The sequence below is a fragment of the Pristis pectinata genome, chromosome 5 (assembly GCF_009764475.1).
Source record: "Pristis pectinata isolate sPriPec2 chromosome 5, sPriPec2.1.pri, whole genome shotgun sequence".
Taxonomy (NCBI): Eukaryota; Metazoa; Chordata; class Chondrichthyes; order Rhinopristiformes; family Pristidae; genus Pristis; species Pristis pectinata.
The window spans coordinates 25,634,039-25,646,623 of NC_067409.1; the positions used below are offsets into that span (position 1 = coordinate 25,634,039).

General features: G+C 43.4%; 1 long non-coding RNA gene across 2 annotated transcripts in view; it reads right to left on the bottom strand.

The window, feature by feature from the left end:
* The window catches only part of LOC127570291 (uncharacterized), an 86,272-nt gene that overhangs the window by 12,150 nt on the left and 61,537 nt on the right, over positions 1 to 12,585 (bottom strand). Inside the window, exon 2 of one of the 2 annotated variants that reach the window (XR_007956329.1) lies at positions 478 to 639. This is a non-coding gene — a long non-coding RNA (uncharacterized LOC127570291). Of the gene's footprint in view, positions 1 to 473; positions 640 to 12,585 lie in introns of both variants that reach the window. The other variant, XR_007956328.1, reaches the window with a different exon arrangement.

Genomic DNA, 12,585 nt, shown 5'->3' on the forward strand with positions numbered 1-12,585 from the left:
CATTCATTTAACTCAGTGGAGGACATGTCTCATTACTCAGAGAATATTCAGTGACAGATTTGTCTCAGATGCCAGAGATCATGGAATAATTATTGCCGTTGCTATGGTAATAGTGGTTCTAATTTCAGATTTGTGCTTTCAATAATACACAAGTGTAATAGAGACCAAGTTGCATTAGACTATCCATTTTCATTTTGAATGCATAGAATTCAAAGTGACATTCAATAAACAGAATGGTTTAAGTTTAGTTCCTGTTATTTTTCTTTGCCCTCTGTTCTTTGCCAAAATACCATAGGAAACAGGGTGGATATCCTGACTGCTCATTAAAGTTTGAAACAGATGAGCAGCACTTCTTATATTCTTCCCCATGTTTATTACTGCAAATGCAAATCAGCAATATAACATGATGTGCTATTGTCTATGTGACCTCATCTACAGGTCCTCCCCAGCCCATGAACGCCCAACTTACGTACATACAAATGAGCATCTGGGAGACCAGCGGGATGGATTTGTCAGCTGTTGCGGGGCTGCAGGCATCTTCAGTGTGAGAACTTGGTTTGCGGCTGCATTTCAGACTTGTGAACTGTTCAGGTTACAAACTGTTTGCGGGAATGGAACCCCACTATAAACTGGGAGGGCCTGTAAAGTCAAAGTTAATCTCATCAATGCAAGCACTCAGAAAAATAAGGGGAAATTTTTCCATCAATAGTTTTAAAGAAGATCGCTTTTATGTAATAAAAAATTTTTCTTCAGTAAAGCTATCATTGGCCAGTTTCAGCTGCACAAGTGAGAAGGTTTAATGAAATACTAGGAGCTTCCAATCGTTGTGAGCCATATGGCTGCATACAGTCTTTTTCCCAGGGTTGGAGAATCAAGAACTAGAGGACGTAGCTTTAGGGTGAGAAATTTAATAGGAACCTTAGGGTCAACTTTTTCACCCAGAGAGTGGTCCATATATGGAACAAGCTGCTTGAGACAGGTACATTAACAATATTTAAAAGGCACTTGGACAGGTACATGGATAGGAAAGGTTTAGAAGGATATGGGCCAAATGTGCGAAAATAAGACTAGCTTAGACGGGAATCTTGGTCAGCATGGACCAGTTGGGCCAAAGAGCCTGTTTCCGTGCTTATGACTCTATGGCTGCCGATCATGGCATTCTACTTTAAACCTTCTCTCTTTAAGTTAGATATGCTTTCAGTTTTGTTGATAATAGATACCGATATTCTGATTTAGGATTCATCCAGCGATGAGAACAAAGAGCAGTCCTTTCCAAGCCACTGCATAAATCAAATGGGCAAACCAACATGTATGATACAGAGGTGCTGAACTAATCAGGGCCATTGATAGATAGAGTCATGGTCCCAGGAGTATTTTGACATTCTTGTAGAATATCATTAGCTGATGAGAGTTTAATAAACATTACAGGATTGAGGTAGCTAAATAGAATGGAAGCATCTATTATGTGATCGGACAAGTAATTCAAAAGCTTCCAATAATTCAGAGTAGTTCAATAAGTGTGGACTAACCATTTGGATTTAAGAGTTCAAATCCCATATGGTAAGTGGGACATTTAAAATCAATTAGTTATATAATCTGGAATAAAGAGCTAGTATCAGTAATAGTGATCACAAAACTACCAGATTGCTGTAAAAACATCTGGTTCACTTACTCAGCTTGGCCTGTATGTGACTCCAACCCCACAGCAACAATTGGTGTTTAGCACCCCTTTGAACAGCAGTGTGATGGAGTAAAGGTTCAGACTACAGTCTCTCTAAGGCAACTTCTCCAGGTCATGGAGCAGAACTTCTGAGTAGCATAGAAAATGAGACATTTCCCTCAAATTCAAGGCAGTATTTCATAACTTCAACATAAGACAACTTTTTATTTTTTTTACAAAAGGTGAACTATTTTGAGCGACCATTTCACTCACCAGGTACTTGCTTCTACTTCATATCAATACTGTATCCTTCTTGATTCCAATTATCCTGTTAGCTTTATCTTCCCACCTGACTTTTCCAAAAATACTACAATAAAATGATATGTCAGCCACAAAACACAGAATATATTTTATGTTACTGCAACTGATTATTGAAGAGTCATAGGAAAACAGGGAGATCCTGCCCAGCACTCCCCACAGGTGAAGGTGTTGCCACACCAGGAGAGGGAGACTCTCACACATCTTTTCATGAGTGTAAAGAAAGAAAGGTTTACATCTATCTGGCATCTTTCACAACCTCAGAATTTCCCAAAGTGCTTTTACCACTAGCAGTACTTTTAAAGAAAAAGAACTGCAGATGCTGGAATCTGGATGAAAAACACGATGATGCTGCAGGAACTCAGCAGGCCAGGCAGCATCCGTGGAGAAAAGCAGACAGTCAATGTTTCAGGTCAGGAGCCTTCCTCAGGACTGAAGATAGGAAAAGGGGAAGCCCAATATATAGGGAAAAGCAGAGCAGTGATAGGTGGACAAAAGAGGGGAGGCGGGGTGGGTTCAGGGTGGTGATAGGTAGATGCAGGTAAGAGATAGTGATAGGCAGGTGCGGGGGAGGAGGGGAGTGTGGTGAAAATAGTAATGTGATCATAACCATGTCATTTGTCATTCAATGAACACAGAACAGTACATCACAAGGACAGGCCCTTCAGCCCACAATGCCTGTGCCAAACATGATGCAGAATTAAACTAATTCTCTTCTGCCTGCACATGATCTATATCCATCCATTCCCTGCATATTCATGCGCCTATCTAACAGCCTCTTAAACACCACTATAGTATCTGATTCCACCACCACCCCTGGCAGCCTGTTCCAGGCACCTACCACTTTGTGTAAAAAAAACTTGCCCCACACATCTCCCTTAAACTTTCCCCCTCTCACCTTAAATGCATGTCCTCTAGCACTTGAGAATTCTGTCCTGGGAAAAAGATTCTGACTGTTTACCCTATCTATGCCTCAGAATTTAAGAAAATTATATCAAGTCTCCCCTCGGACTCCACGCTCCAGTGAAAACAAGCCAAGTTTGTCCAAGCTCTCCTTATAGCTCATACCTTCTAATCCAGGCAGTACCTTAGTAAACCTCTTCTGCACCCTTTCCAAAGCCTCCATATCCCCCACCACCATTGGCAGTATCTATAGGAGGTGTTGTCTCAAAAAGGCAACATCTATCATCAAGGATCCCCATCATCCAGGCCATGCCATCTTCCCGCAGCTACCATCAGGCAGGAGGCACAGAAGCCTGAAGTCCCAAACCACAGGTTCAAGAACAGCGACTTCCCTTCAACCATTTAGTTCTTGATCCAACTGGCAAAACCCTAAACACTACTGTTCAGCAACACTAATATCACTTTGCACGAAAATGGACTTCGTTCTTTTTTGTTCTAATTGTGTTCTTTCTTGTAAAAATTGTGTATAATTTATGTTTAATTTATGTTTTTCTTGTGAATGCTACTTACAAGATGCTATGTGACTCTGATGCTGCCGCAAGTAAGTGTTTTCATTGCACCTGTGCATACATGTACTTGTGCATATGATAATAGACTCAACTCTGACTTTAATGGGGCAACCAGAATTGCACACAATAATGAAACTCAAAACAAACCTTGCAATTTTTAAGAGTAAAGAGCTGACAGAAATTCTACTTTCTCCAACTCTGCATGGAACAGCAGAGGTTGGCACAGGTGATCTCATTCTATGTTGCTATGATATGGGTGAGGAATCATCCACCTTATACTTTTTAAATAGTAAATTGGGTATGAGTGCATTCAGTGTTTAAATGTCCTACTTACCTTTAGCAGATCCAGGTGGGTGAGGTTTACAGTGCCAATGTCCTATACAGCTCTTGGCAACATGCATCGATGTGCTCTAAACATATTTAACAATGAATATTCTTTTGAAGGCAAATAAAACCTAATCTCTAAGTATATGAAGATAGACAGTGAATATATAACTAGTTACTAGGCAAAGAATATCAATTTCATGTGTTAGCTTTGCCATCTGCTGGTTAAACTAAAGTCTTTCAAATTTTAAGTCTTCCATTGTTGGAGAATTACCTCAGGATGTTTTTAGCTGTGACTTCATTCTCTATATTTGTTTGTTTTAAAGAGGAACTAACATTTATACAACGCCATCTGAGTCTCTTTCAGAATGTCCCAAGGTGCTTTACAGCCAATGACGTGCTTCTGAAATGTAGTCACTGTTGTGATGTAGGAAATGTGAGAGTCAACATATTTACAGCAAATTCCAAAAAACAGCATTGTAATAATCACTACATATAACACTGATCATTTGCTATCCCATTGCTCTTAAATCCTAATGGTTCAGCATCTGGTTCATTTGGTGCTGTAAACTCACTGGAGCCCTATTTCCTGAACTACCTTTAAACTCACTGGGGCCCCATTTCCCGCACTCCCTTTAAACTCCCCAGGACCCCGGTTCCCATGCTTCCTTTAAACTCACTAGGGCCTATTTCCGTGCTCTGTTTAAACTCGCTTATTTCACTGGAAGATTTATTATACTAGTGTGTTACATCTTAAAAACTGTGCAATAATTGTGTGTTGGAGCCTTAATGGAAATAACATCAAATAGTCTGGAAAATCTGCCAGCCTGGAGCTTGACAGATTGTCAGAGTTTTTCTGTTAACCTTTTCATTTAAGTCATGTTGGCTGAGGGATAAATATTGGCCAGGACAGAGGGGATAACTTAAATAAAAACAGACAATCCTGGAAATACAAATCAGCTCAGGCAGCATCAGTTGAGAGAGGAACAGTTATCATTTCAATGACATTCATATAAACGTGCAAATTAGGAGCAGGAGAAGGTTACTCAACGCCTCTTGCCTGCTTACTACGTTGCCCAATGCCTCATGCCATGCCATTCAGTAAGATTGCAGTTGATCTGATTGTAACCTCAAGCCTTGACCCCCTTGCTCATCATAAGAAGAAGGAACAAGAGTAGGCCATTCAGCTCCATGAGTTTGTTCTGGCTATCAACAGGATCATGGCTGGTCTGACATTCCTCAAGTCCACTGTCCTGCCTTTCCCCATCAGCTTTAATTCCCTAAGTAGAAATCTATCTCGGACTTAAATATACAAAAGGACTCTGCCCCTACAGATCCCTGGGGCAAGGAATTCTGAAGACCTACAACTTTCTGAGACAAAAATTCTTCCTCAGCTTATTCTTAAATGAGAGCCCCTTATTCTGACGTTATGCCTTTGGTTCTGGACTCTCCCGTGAGAGGAAACATCTCTCAGCATTTACCCTGTCCAGCCTCATAAGATCACTTCTCATTCTTCTAAACTCCAATGAGTAGAGACTCAATCCATTAAACCTTTCCTTCCAGGTCAACCACTCCAAACATGGGATCATCTCAGTAAACCTTCTCTGAACCACCTCCAGTGAAATAATATCATTCATTAAGCAGCGAGATCAAAACTGTTCACAGTATTCCAGATATGGTCTTACTGGTGCCTTATTCAGTTGCAAAAGGCTTTCCCCACTTTTATACTCCAACCTCCTTGAAATAAAAGCCAGCATTCCACCAGTTTTTCCTATTGCCTGCTGCACTTGAGTGAAATATTTCTGTGCTTCATGCACAAGGAGCCCCAAATCCCTTTGTGCTGCAGCCTTCTACAATTTTTCTCAAATAATACTCTTTAGTTCTTCCTTCCAAAATAAACAACTTCACATTTTCCCACATCATGCTCCATTTGCCAACTTTTTGCCCACTCATCCAATCTGCCAACGCCTCTCTGTAAATTGTCTCCTCCCTGCAACTTGCCCTCTCACCTATTTTTGTGTTCTTCACAAATGTGACTACCATACTTCCACTTCCTTCCTTTGTCAGTAATATCTATGCAAACATTTTTAGCTCCACCACTGATCCCTGTGACACACAATTAGCCACGAGTTGCCAACCTGAAAATGACCTCCTTATATCTACTTGCTGCTTCCTATCCGTTAGCCAATCCCCTGTCAATGCCAATGTGTTACCTCCAACACCATGAGCCCTTATCTATTGACTTAAACTCTTATGAAACACCTAATCAAAATCTTCTGAAAGTTCAAATGCAAAGCATCTATCCATTCTGGTAGAGACTTCCTCAAAAAACAGTCTATGACTCTCTACAGCACGGTACAGGTCCTTTGGCCAAACTCGACCATGCCAGCTAAGTTGCCTCCCTGAGCTACTCCTATTTGCCTGCATTTAGCCCATAACCCTCTAAACCTTTCCTATCCATTAACCTGTCTAAATGTCTTTTAAACATTGTAATTGTACCCGCCTCTAATACAGCTCATTCTGCATACTCACGGCCCTCTGTGTGAAATTTTCCCCTCACATCCCCTTTACTCGCACCTTATTGTCTGCCTGCACTGCGCTTTCTCTGTAACTGTAACACTTTACTTTGCACTCTGTTATTGTTTTCCCTTGTACTGCTTCAATGCACTGATGTGATGAAATGATCTGTACGGATGTCATGCAAAACAAAGTTTTTCACTGTACCTTGGTACATGCGACAATAATAAACCAATTTACCAATTTAAACCTATGCCCTCTAGTTTTAGACTCCCTTACCCTGGGAAAAAGACTGTGACAATTCACATTATTGATGCCCTCGTGACTTTCTATCCCTCTATAACGCCCACTACTCGGCCTCCTTCACTCCAGGGAAAAAGTCTGTTCGGTCTCTCCTTATACCTCAGGCCCTCCAGTCCCAGCAACATCCTTTGGAATCTTTACTGTATCCTCTCTAGTTTAATCACATTCTTTCAATAGTATGGCAACCAGAACTGCTCACAGTATTCCAGCTGTGGTTTCACCAATGTCCTGTACCATTGTAACATGACATCCCAACTTTTGTACTCAATACCTCCCATCTGACGAAGGCAAGTGTGCCAATCGCCTCCTTCACCACCCTGTCTAACTGTGTCGTCACTTTCAGGGAAACGTGTACTTATACCCCAAGGTCTCACTGTTCAACATCATTTCCCAGAGCCTTGTCATTTACTGTGTAAGTTCTGCCTCGGCTTAACTTCCCGAAATGCATCACTTCGCACCACCTATGTTAAATTCCATCTGCCATTCCTTTGCCCACTTTCCTAGTTCCTCTTGTGAAACATCTTATCAAATATCTTCTGGAAGTTCAAATACAAAACATCTGCTGATTTGCCTCTATCCACTTTTGAGACTTCCTCAAAAAAGCTTTAGTAATTTGCCAGACACTATTTCCCCTTCATGAAGCCATGGTGACTCTGTCTGATTAGATTATAGTTTCCTTAATGTTGTTAAATAATGATCCTAACAATTTTCCAACATAGATATTGGGTTAATTGGCCTGTAGTTAACACTTTTTGTCTCCCTCCCTTGTTGAATATGGGTGTCATATTGGCAGTTTTTTTAATCCTTTGGCATTTCTGCAGAATCAAAAGATTTTTCAAAGATTATTACTAATTCACCCACTATCTCATTAGCTACTTCTCTTAGGATCATCAGATGTAAGCCTTTCAGCCAGGGGACTTATCAGCCTTTCGCCCAATATTTTGCCTATTTCTGTAGTGATGCTGATGATATTTAATTCCTCCCCAGCATTATTCAGTATTAATGGGATGTTAATAGAATCAAGTAACTATCTCCTCTCTAACCCTACCTCAGCAATGGAACACTACGGACCACCTCTTGCACTAGCATGGACTTCTCTCTGATTGTGTCTGTCTTTTTTTCTCCCTCTCTTCACTGTCTTGTATAATTTATGTATAATTTATAACCTGTGTGTTGCCTGTACCTACGTGCCTGTGATGCTGCTGCAAGCAAGTTTTCCATTGTACCTGTACCTCACTGTATTTATGCACATGACAATAAACTTGACTTGACTTGATCTACCTCTGCTTTAAAAATATTCAAAGACTCGGCTTCAACTGCCCCTTGAGGAAAAGAGTTCCAAAGATGCACAACTGTCTGACCAAATGGCCTTTCATTCAAGCCGTCAACTGGAAACATTAACTCTGTTTCTCTCTCCACAGATGTTGCCTAAACTGCAGAGTATTTCTGGAATTTTCCAGTTCTTTTTCAGATGCCTAGCTTCTGAAATATTTTGTTTTTTGATTACCACAGATAACTTCCCACCAAGTCAACATAGAGCTAGTGGGTTTTGTTCCCATCCTCTTGTGAGTAGACAGACCTTGATATAACACCTCACTTAAAAGACATGATCTGAGTGGAGACCGGAAGGAACATGGATGCATTTGCAGCAAAGTGCTAAGCTTTCTTTGGCAGCAGGGCAAGAATGTTGAGACCTCTGTCACCTAGAAGCAAAGTGGCAATAAAGACAATGTGAACACCAATACCTCAAACCTCCCTCCAAATCATTCACCTTCCCTTCATCGATGTTGTGTGACAAACCCAATATGCCTCTCCTGAGGGCACTATGGCTTACCTTCACAACAGAGACGGTCCCATTCTGTAAAGCATACTCAGTCATTGACCATGTCTGAGACTGAGATCGATACATTTTTGGGCAGCATGGGAATTATGAGGTTGGGGATTGTAGGGGAGGAAAGAACTGTTCGATTGGTAGAACGGATTCAAGGGCCCATGCTCCTGCTTCTGTCCTTGTACTCTTACAATCTGACTGTGGATGGACAATAAATGAAGGCCTTGCTGGTGACTCCCAATGAATGGCTGGGGCGGGAGGGGTCTCAAGAGTGGGTACAGTCAACATTACGAACAGAAACTAAGTATTTTTTTAAATCATGATTGGATTAGCTCCCAAATACAAGCAAACAGGTACTGGGTTTACCAGATGTATATGATGGAAAAGTCCAATGCGGTTCTGCCATCCTTGTACAAGTGAATACACCTCATATTCCACCTGGGTAGTCAACAGCCCAATGGTATGGACATTGAATTTTCCAATTTCAGGTAACCTGCACTCACTATGCTCCTCTCTCCCTCCTCCTGATCCACCCAGGTTCTCCTCTCCTCCACATCTGCCCATCATCCCTTCCTTATTGTACCACTTATCATTTCCCTTATTTATCAGATTCCAGCATCTGCAGCCTTTTGTTTTCTCTCTCTCTCTCTCCTTATCTATCTTTACTTATCACCCACCAACCACTTGTCTCCCAACTCCACTTTCCCTACTCACCTGGTTCTACCTATCAATTACCAGCCCCGGTCTCACCCCTCCCCCTCACCTCTTTCTGCTGGCTATCTCCTCTCTACACTCTCAGCCCTGATGCAGGGTCTCAACCTGAAATGTTGACAATCCCTTTGCCTCCACAGATGCTGCTCGACCCACTGAGTTCCTCCAGCAGTTTGTTTTTGCTTGTATAAGTAAGCTTCCCCTTCTCACCAGACTGTAAAACTGGCAGGATCAGCGCTGTCTACAGGAGCAAAATGTATACCCTGCCTACATTTATAAATACTAATTTGGTAATGTAGTCTCAACCCATGAATTACTGTCAGTACATGGACATTGGATTTTCAGGGCCAAAGTCTTTATTGCCTCTTTGAAACTCTTCATTGTAAAATGTGCCTTGGGAACCTATAAAGCCTGGCATTCCTTTTAAGAACATATGATTATAGATGATCCTCTCCCTCAAACTTACTTTCCCAACCAATCTCCATTTCCTCAAAATTCCTTAGTGTCTGAAAAATTATAGCTTTCAACTTTGAATGTATTGAAAAGCCCTCTGCAACTGAGAACTCCACAAAGACTTACATTCACTGCGTAATAAAATGTCTTATTTCAGGCATAACTGGCTGATCCAAAGTCAGAGGAAGCAGCCTCCCAGCGTCCTCCCTGACAATCCCTCTAGGGATATTGTATGCTTCAGTCAGTTTGCCTCTCATTCTTCTCAACTCCAATGGTGATAATTCTTATTCAGTCTCACCTCATGGGACTATCCCACTATTCCTGGAATCAATCTAGTAAATCTATACTAAATTGACTCCAAGGCAAGGATATCATTCTTTAGGTACGGAGAGTGCAAGAGCATGCAGTACATCAATGAGTATTGTTTCCAACTGCTGGTGAAATTGCCTTACAGAATTTCAAAAAGGGAATCTTTTATGCCGGCTGATGCAAATATTAGCATAAATTTCATAAATGCTGGACTGGCAATCCAGAGAATGGGACTAATGATTCAGAAATGTGAGTTCAGATTCCATCACCAGAATTAGAAATTCACAATTGTTTAAATAAATAGTCAGAAATTATTATCAGTAACGTTTTGTCAATCATGTTCATTGGAAGTTAGTCCATCCGTGACCCCAGACCCACATAATTGGCCCTCTGAAATGTCCCAGCATGCTCTTGGGAGCAAATATAGATGAGCAATTAATACTAATCTTGTTTACATTCTGTGAATGAATAAAAACAATTGTATTTCATTCAGGAACTACTGAATTATGTTTGGTCTTTGTCAGCCTATCTAATGAAGTTAAAGTTTCTGAACCAACTATGTGGTGGTGTAATGCACTGGACTAGCAGCCAGTGATAAAACACCATTGATCAAAGGGAATGAGTACTTAAGTAAATCTGGAATTTAATTCTCAATAATGATAATGATGGAACTACCAGACCGTGTAAAAGTCCCAGCCTTTTGGCTAAGATCAAGTGTAGTATCGATTCGTGGTGGATCTTGACAGACACCGACATTGAAGAAAAGACATCGAGGACTCTTCGCAATCAAGCAGCTGCCTGACGAGAGTTTAACCTGCTGACACAGAAGAGGGTCCTAATGCTGACTGGGAAACCAGTCCAACTCCTCTGTTCAGCAAACAACCACATCGGGATGGCGGCAGTGACGAGCACCTCGGGAGGAATCCGCAACACGGTCCGACTGACGGTGAAGGATCTCAGCAAGGGGAACCCTTTCATGCCGGACCTCTTCATCAGAAAGGTCTTGCTGAAGACTTGCAAGTTCGAGGCGAAGGATACCTACTGCCTCCAGGACTTCACGGGTAACGGATACTTCGACGTTACCTTCAAGCACCCGATGTTACCTTCAAGCATCCCAGGATGGCAGAAGCTGTTGCAAGACTTTCGGGAGAAGGGGAATAAAGCTCCGCTGTCACTGCTGAAGGTGCAGCCACTCTTCACCCTCCCCACCCAGAAGGAACGCGTGGTAACGGTGCACATGTTTAACCCACATGGACCCGTGGTGGATGTCCTCACCTTCCTGGTTCATTACGTCGAGGGAGTGGGAAACTGCGTCGACATCAAGGACCTGTTTGGGATCTGGACCAGTGAGTGCCAGGTGAAGGTCAAGCTGAGAACTGACGCAAATGGACCCATCATCCACCCCCCCCACCCCCCCTCTGTATTCGCCATCAGAGGGAACCGTGGATACATGGTGTACACGGGACAACCCAGGGTGTGTCTCAACTGCAACAAACCCGGACACGTGGCGGCCCAGTGCAGCGCAGTCATCTGCAAGAACTGCAAGCAGGAAGGTCACCAGACAAAGGACTGTCAGGAGAGCAAACAGTGCAACCTGTGTGGGGAAGCAGGCCACCTCTACAAGGCCTGCCCAAACGGGTCTGTACGTAGGCACAGGCAATAAGAGGCAGTGTCAGCACCAACAACACCCCGAGGAACACCGACACACCCCCCACCAGCACAGTGGCCCCAAAAGAGACCAAGACTGGGGAGGGTGAGGACAGCCCGACCGCCTCGAGCTCCCAATCCCCAGCCACGAACTCCCAGCCCCTTCCCTAAGAGGAGGAGTCAATGGAAGAGGGAATGGGGGACAGACACGAAAGGGAATGGCAGACTGTAAAGAGGAAGAAGGCGCAAAAGACACCACCCAAGAGACAACGGGCCACAGAAAACAAGGGTAGCGGAAAGAAAAGAGTAATGCAGCAGACGGACACCAGCAACCTCTCCTCGTCAGAGGATGAAAGCAGCAGCAGAAGCCAACGACGGAGGCAGAGGAAGCGGCAAAATGGAGGAGAGAAGGTGGAAGAGAACCAACAGACAGGAACAAGTGAAGGAACAACCCTGCCCGTCGCCCCCCGGCTCCAGGAGACAGGGAGCAGCGCAGAGGCCGTCGCCCCCCAGCTCTGGGAGACTGGGAGCAGCACCGCATCCGATGCAACCCAGCACCGAGAGAGGAAAGAAACTGAACCACCAGGGAAAGGAACAGGGGCACAGTCGGATCCCCCCCCCAGCGACACCACCAGCCTCGCCACAAGGGGCCCCACACCCGGGGGAGACCCCTCCCAGTACCTGAGCCCGGAATCGGTGAGGCAGTTCACCAAAGCTGTGGGCATGAGGGCCCAGGACAAATGAAAATGGACTGTGTAACTGGAACTGAACTCCAAAAGAGCCATGGAGATAAAACTGGCATCTCTAAATGTGCGCAGTGTGAAGCGCACTGCACGATGTGTTAACACCTTGCAGTACCTTGGCAAGGTCAAGGCGGATGTGACTTTCTTACAAGAGTGCGGGCTGCCACACCTCCGCAACTATTGGGAAGGTGAAGCAGAAACTGGTACTATGGGAACGGCACTCCCTATCAATAACTGGGAAGAACCTGGTCATCAGGTGTGAGGTGCTCTGAGGGCTGCTGTACTTGGCGCAGGTGT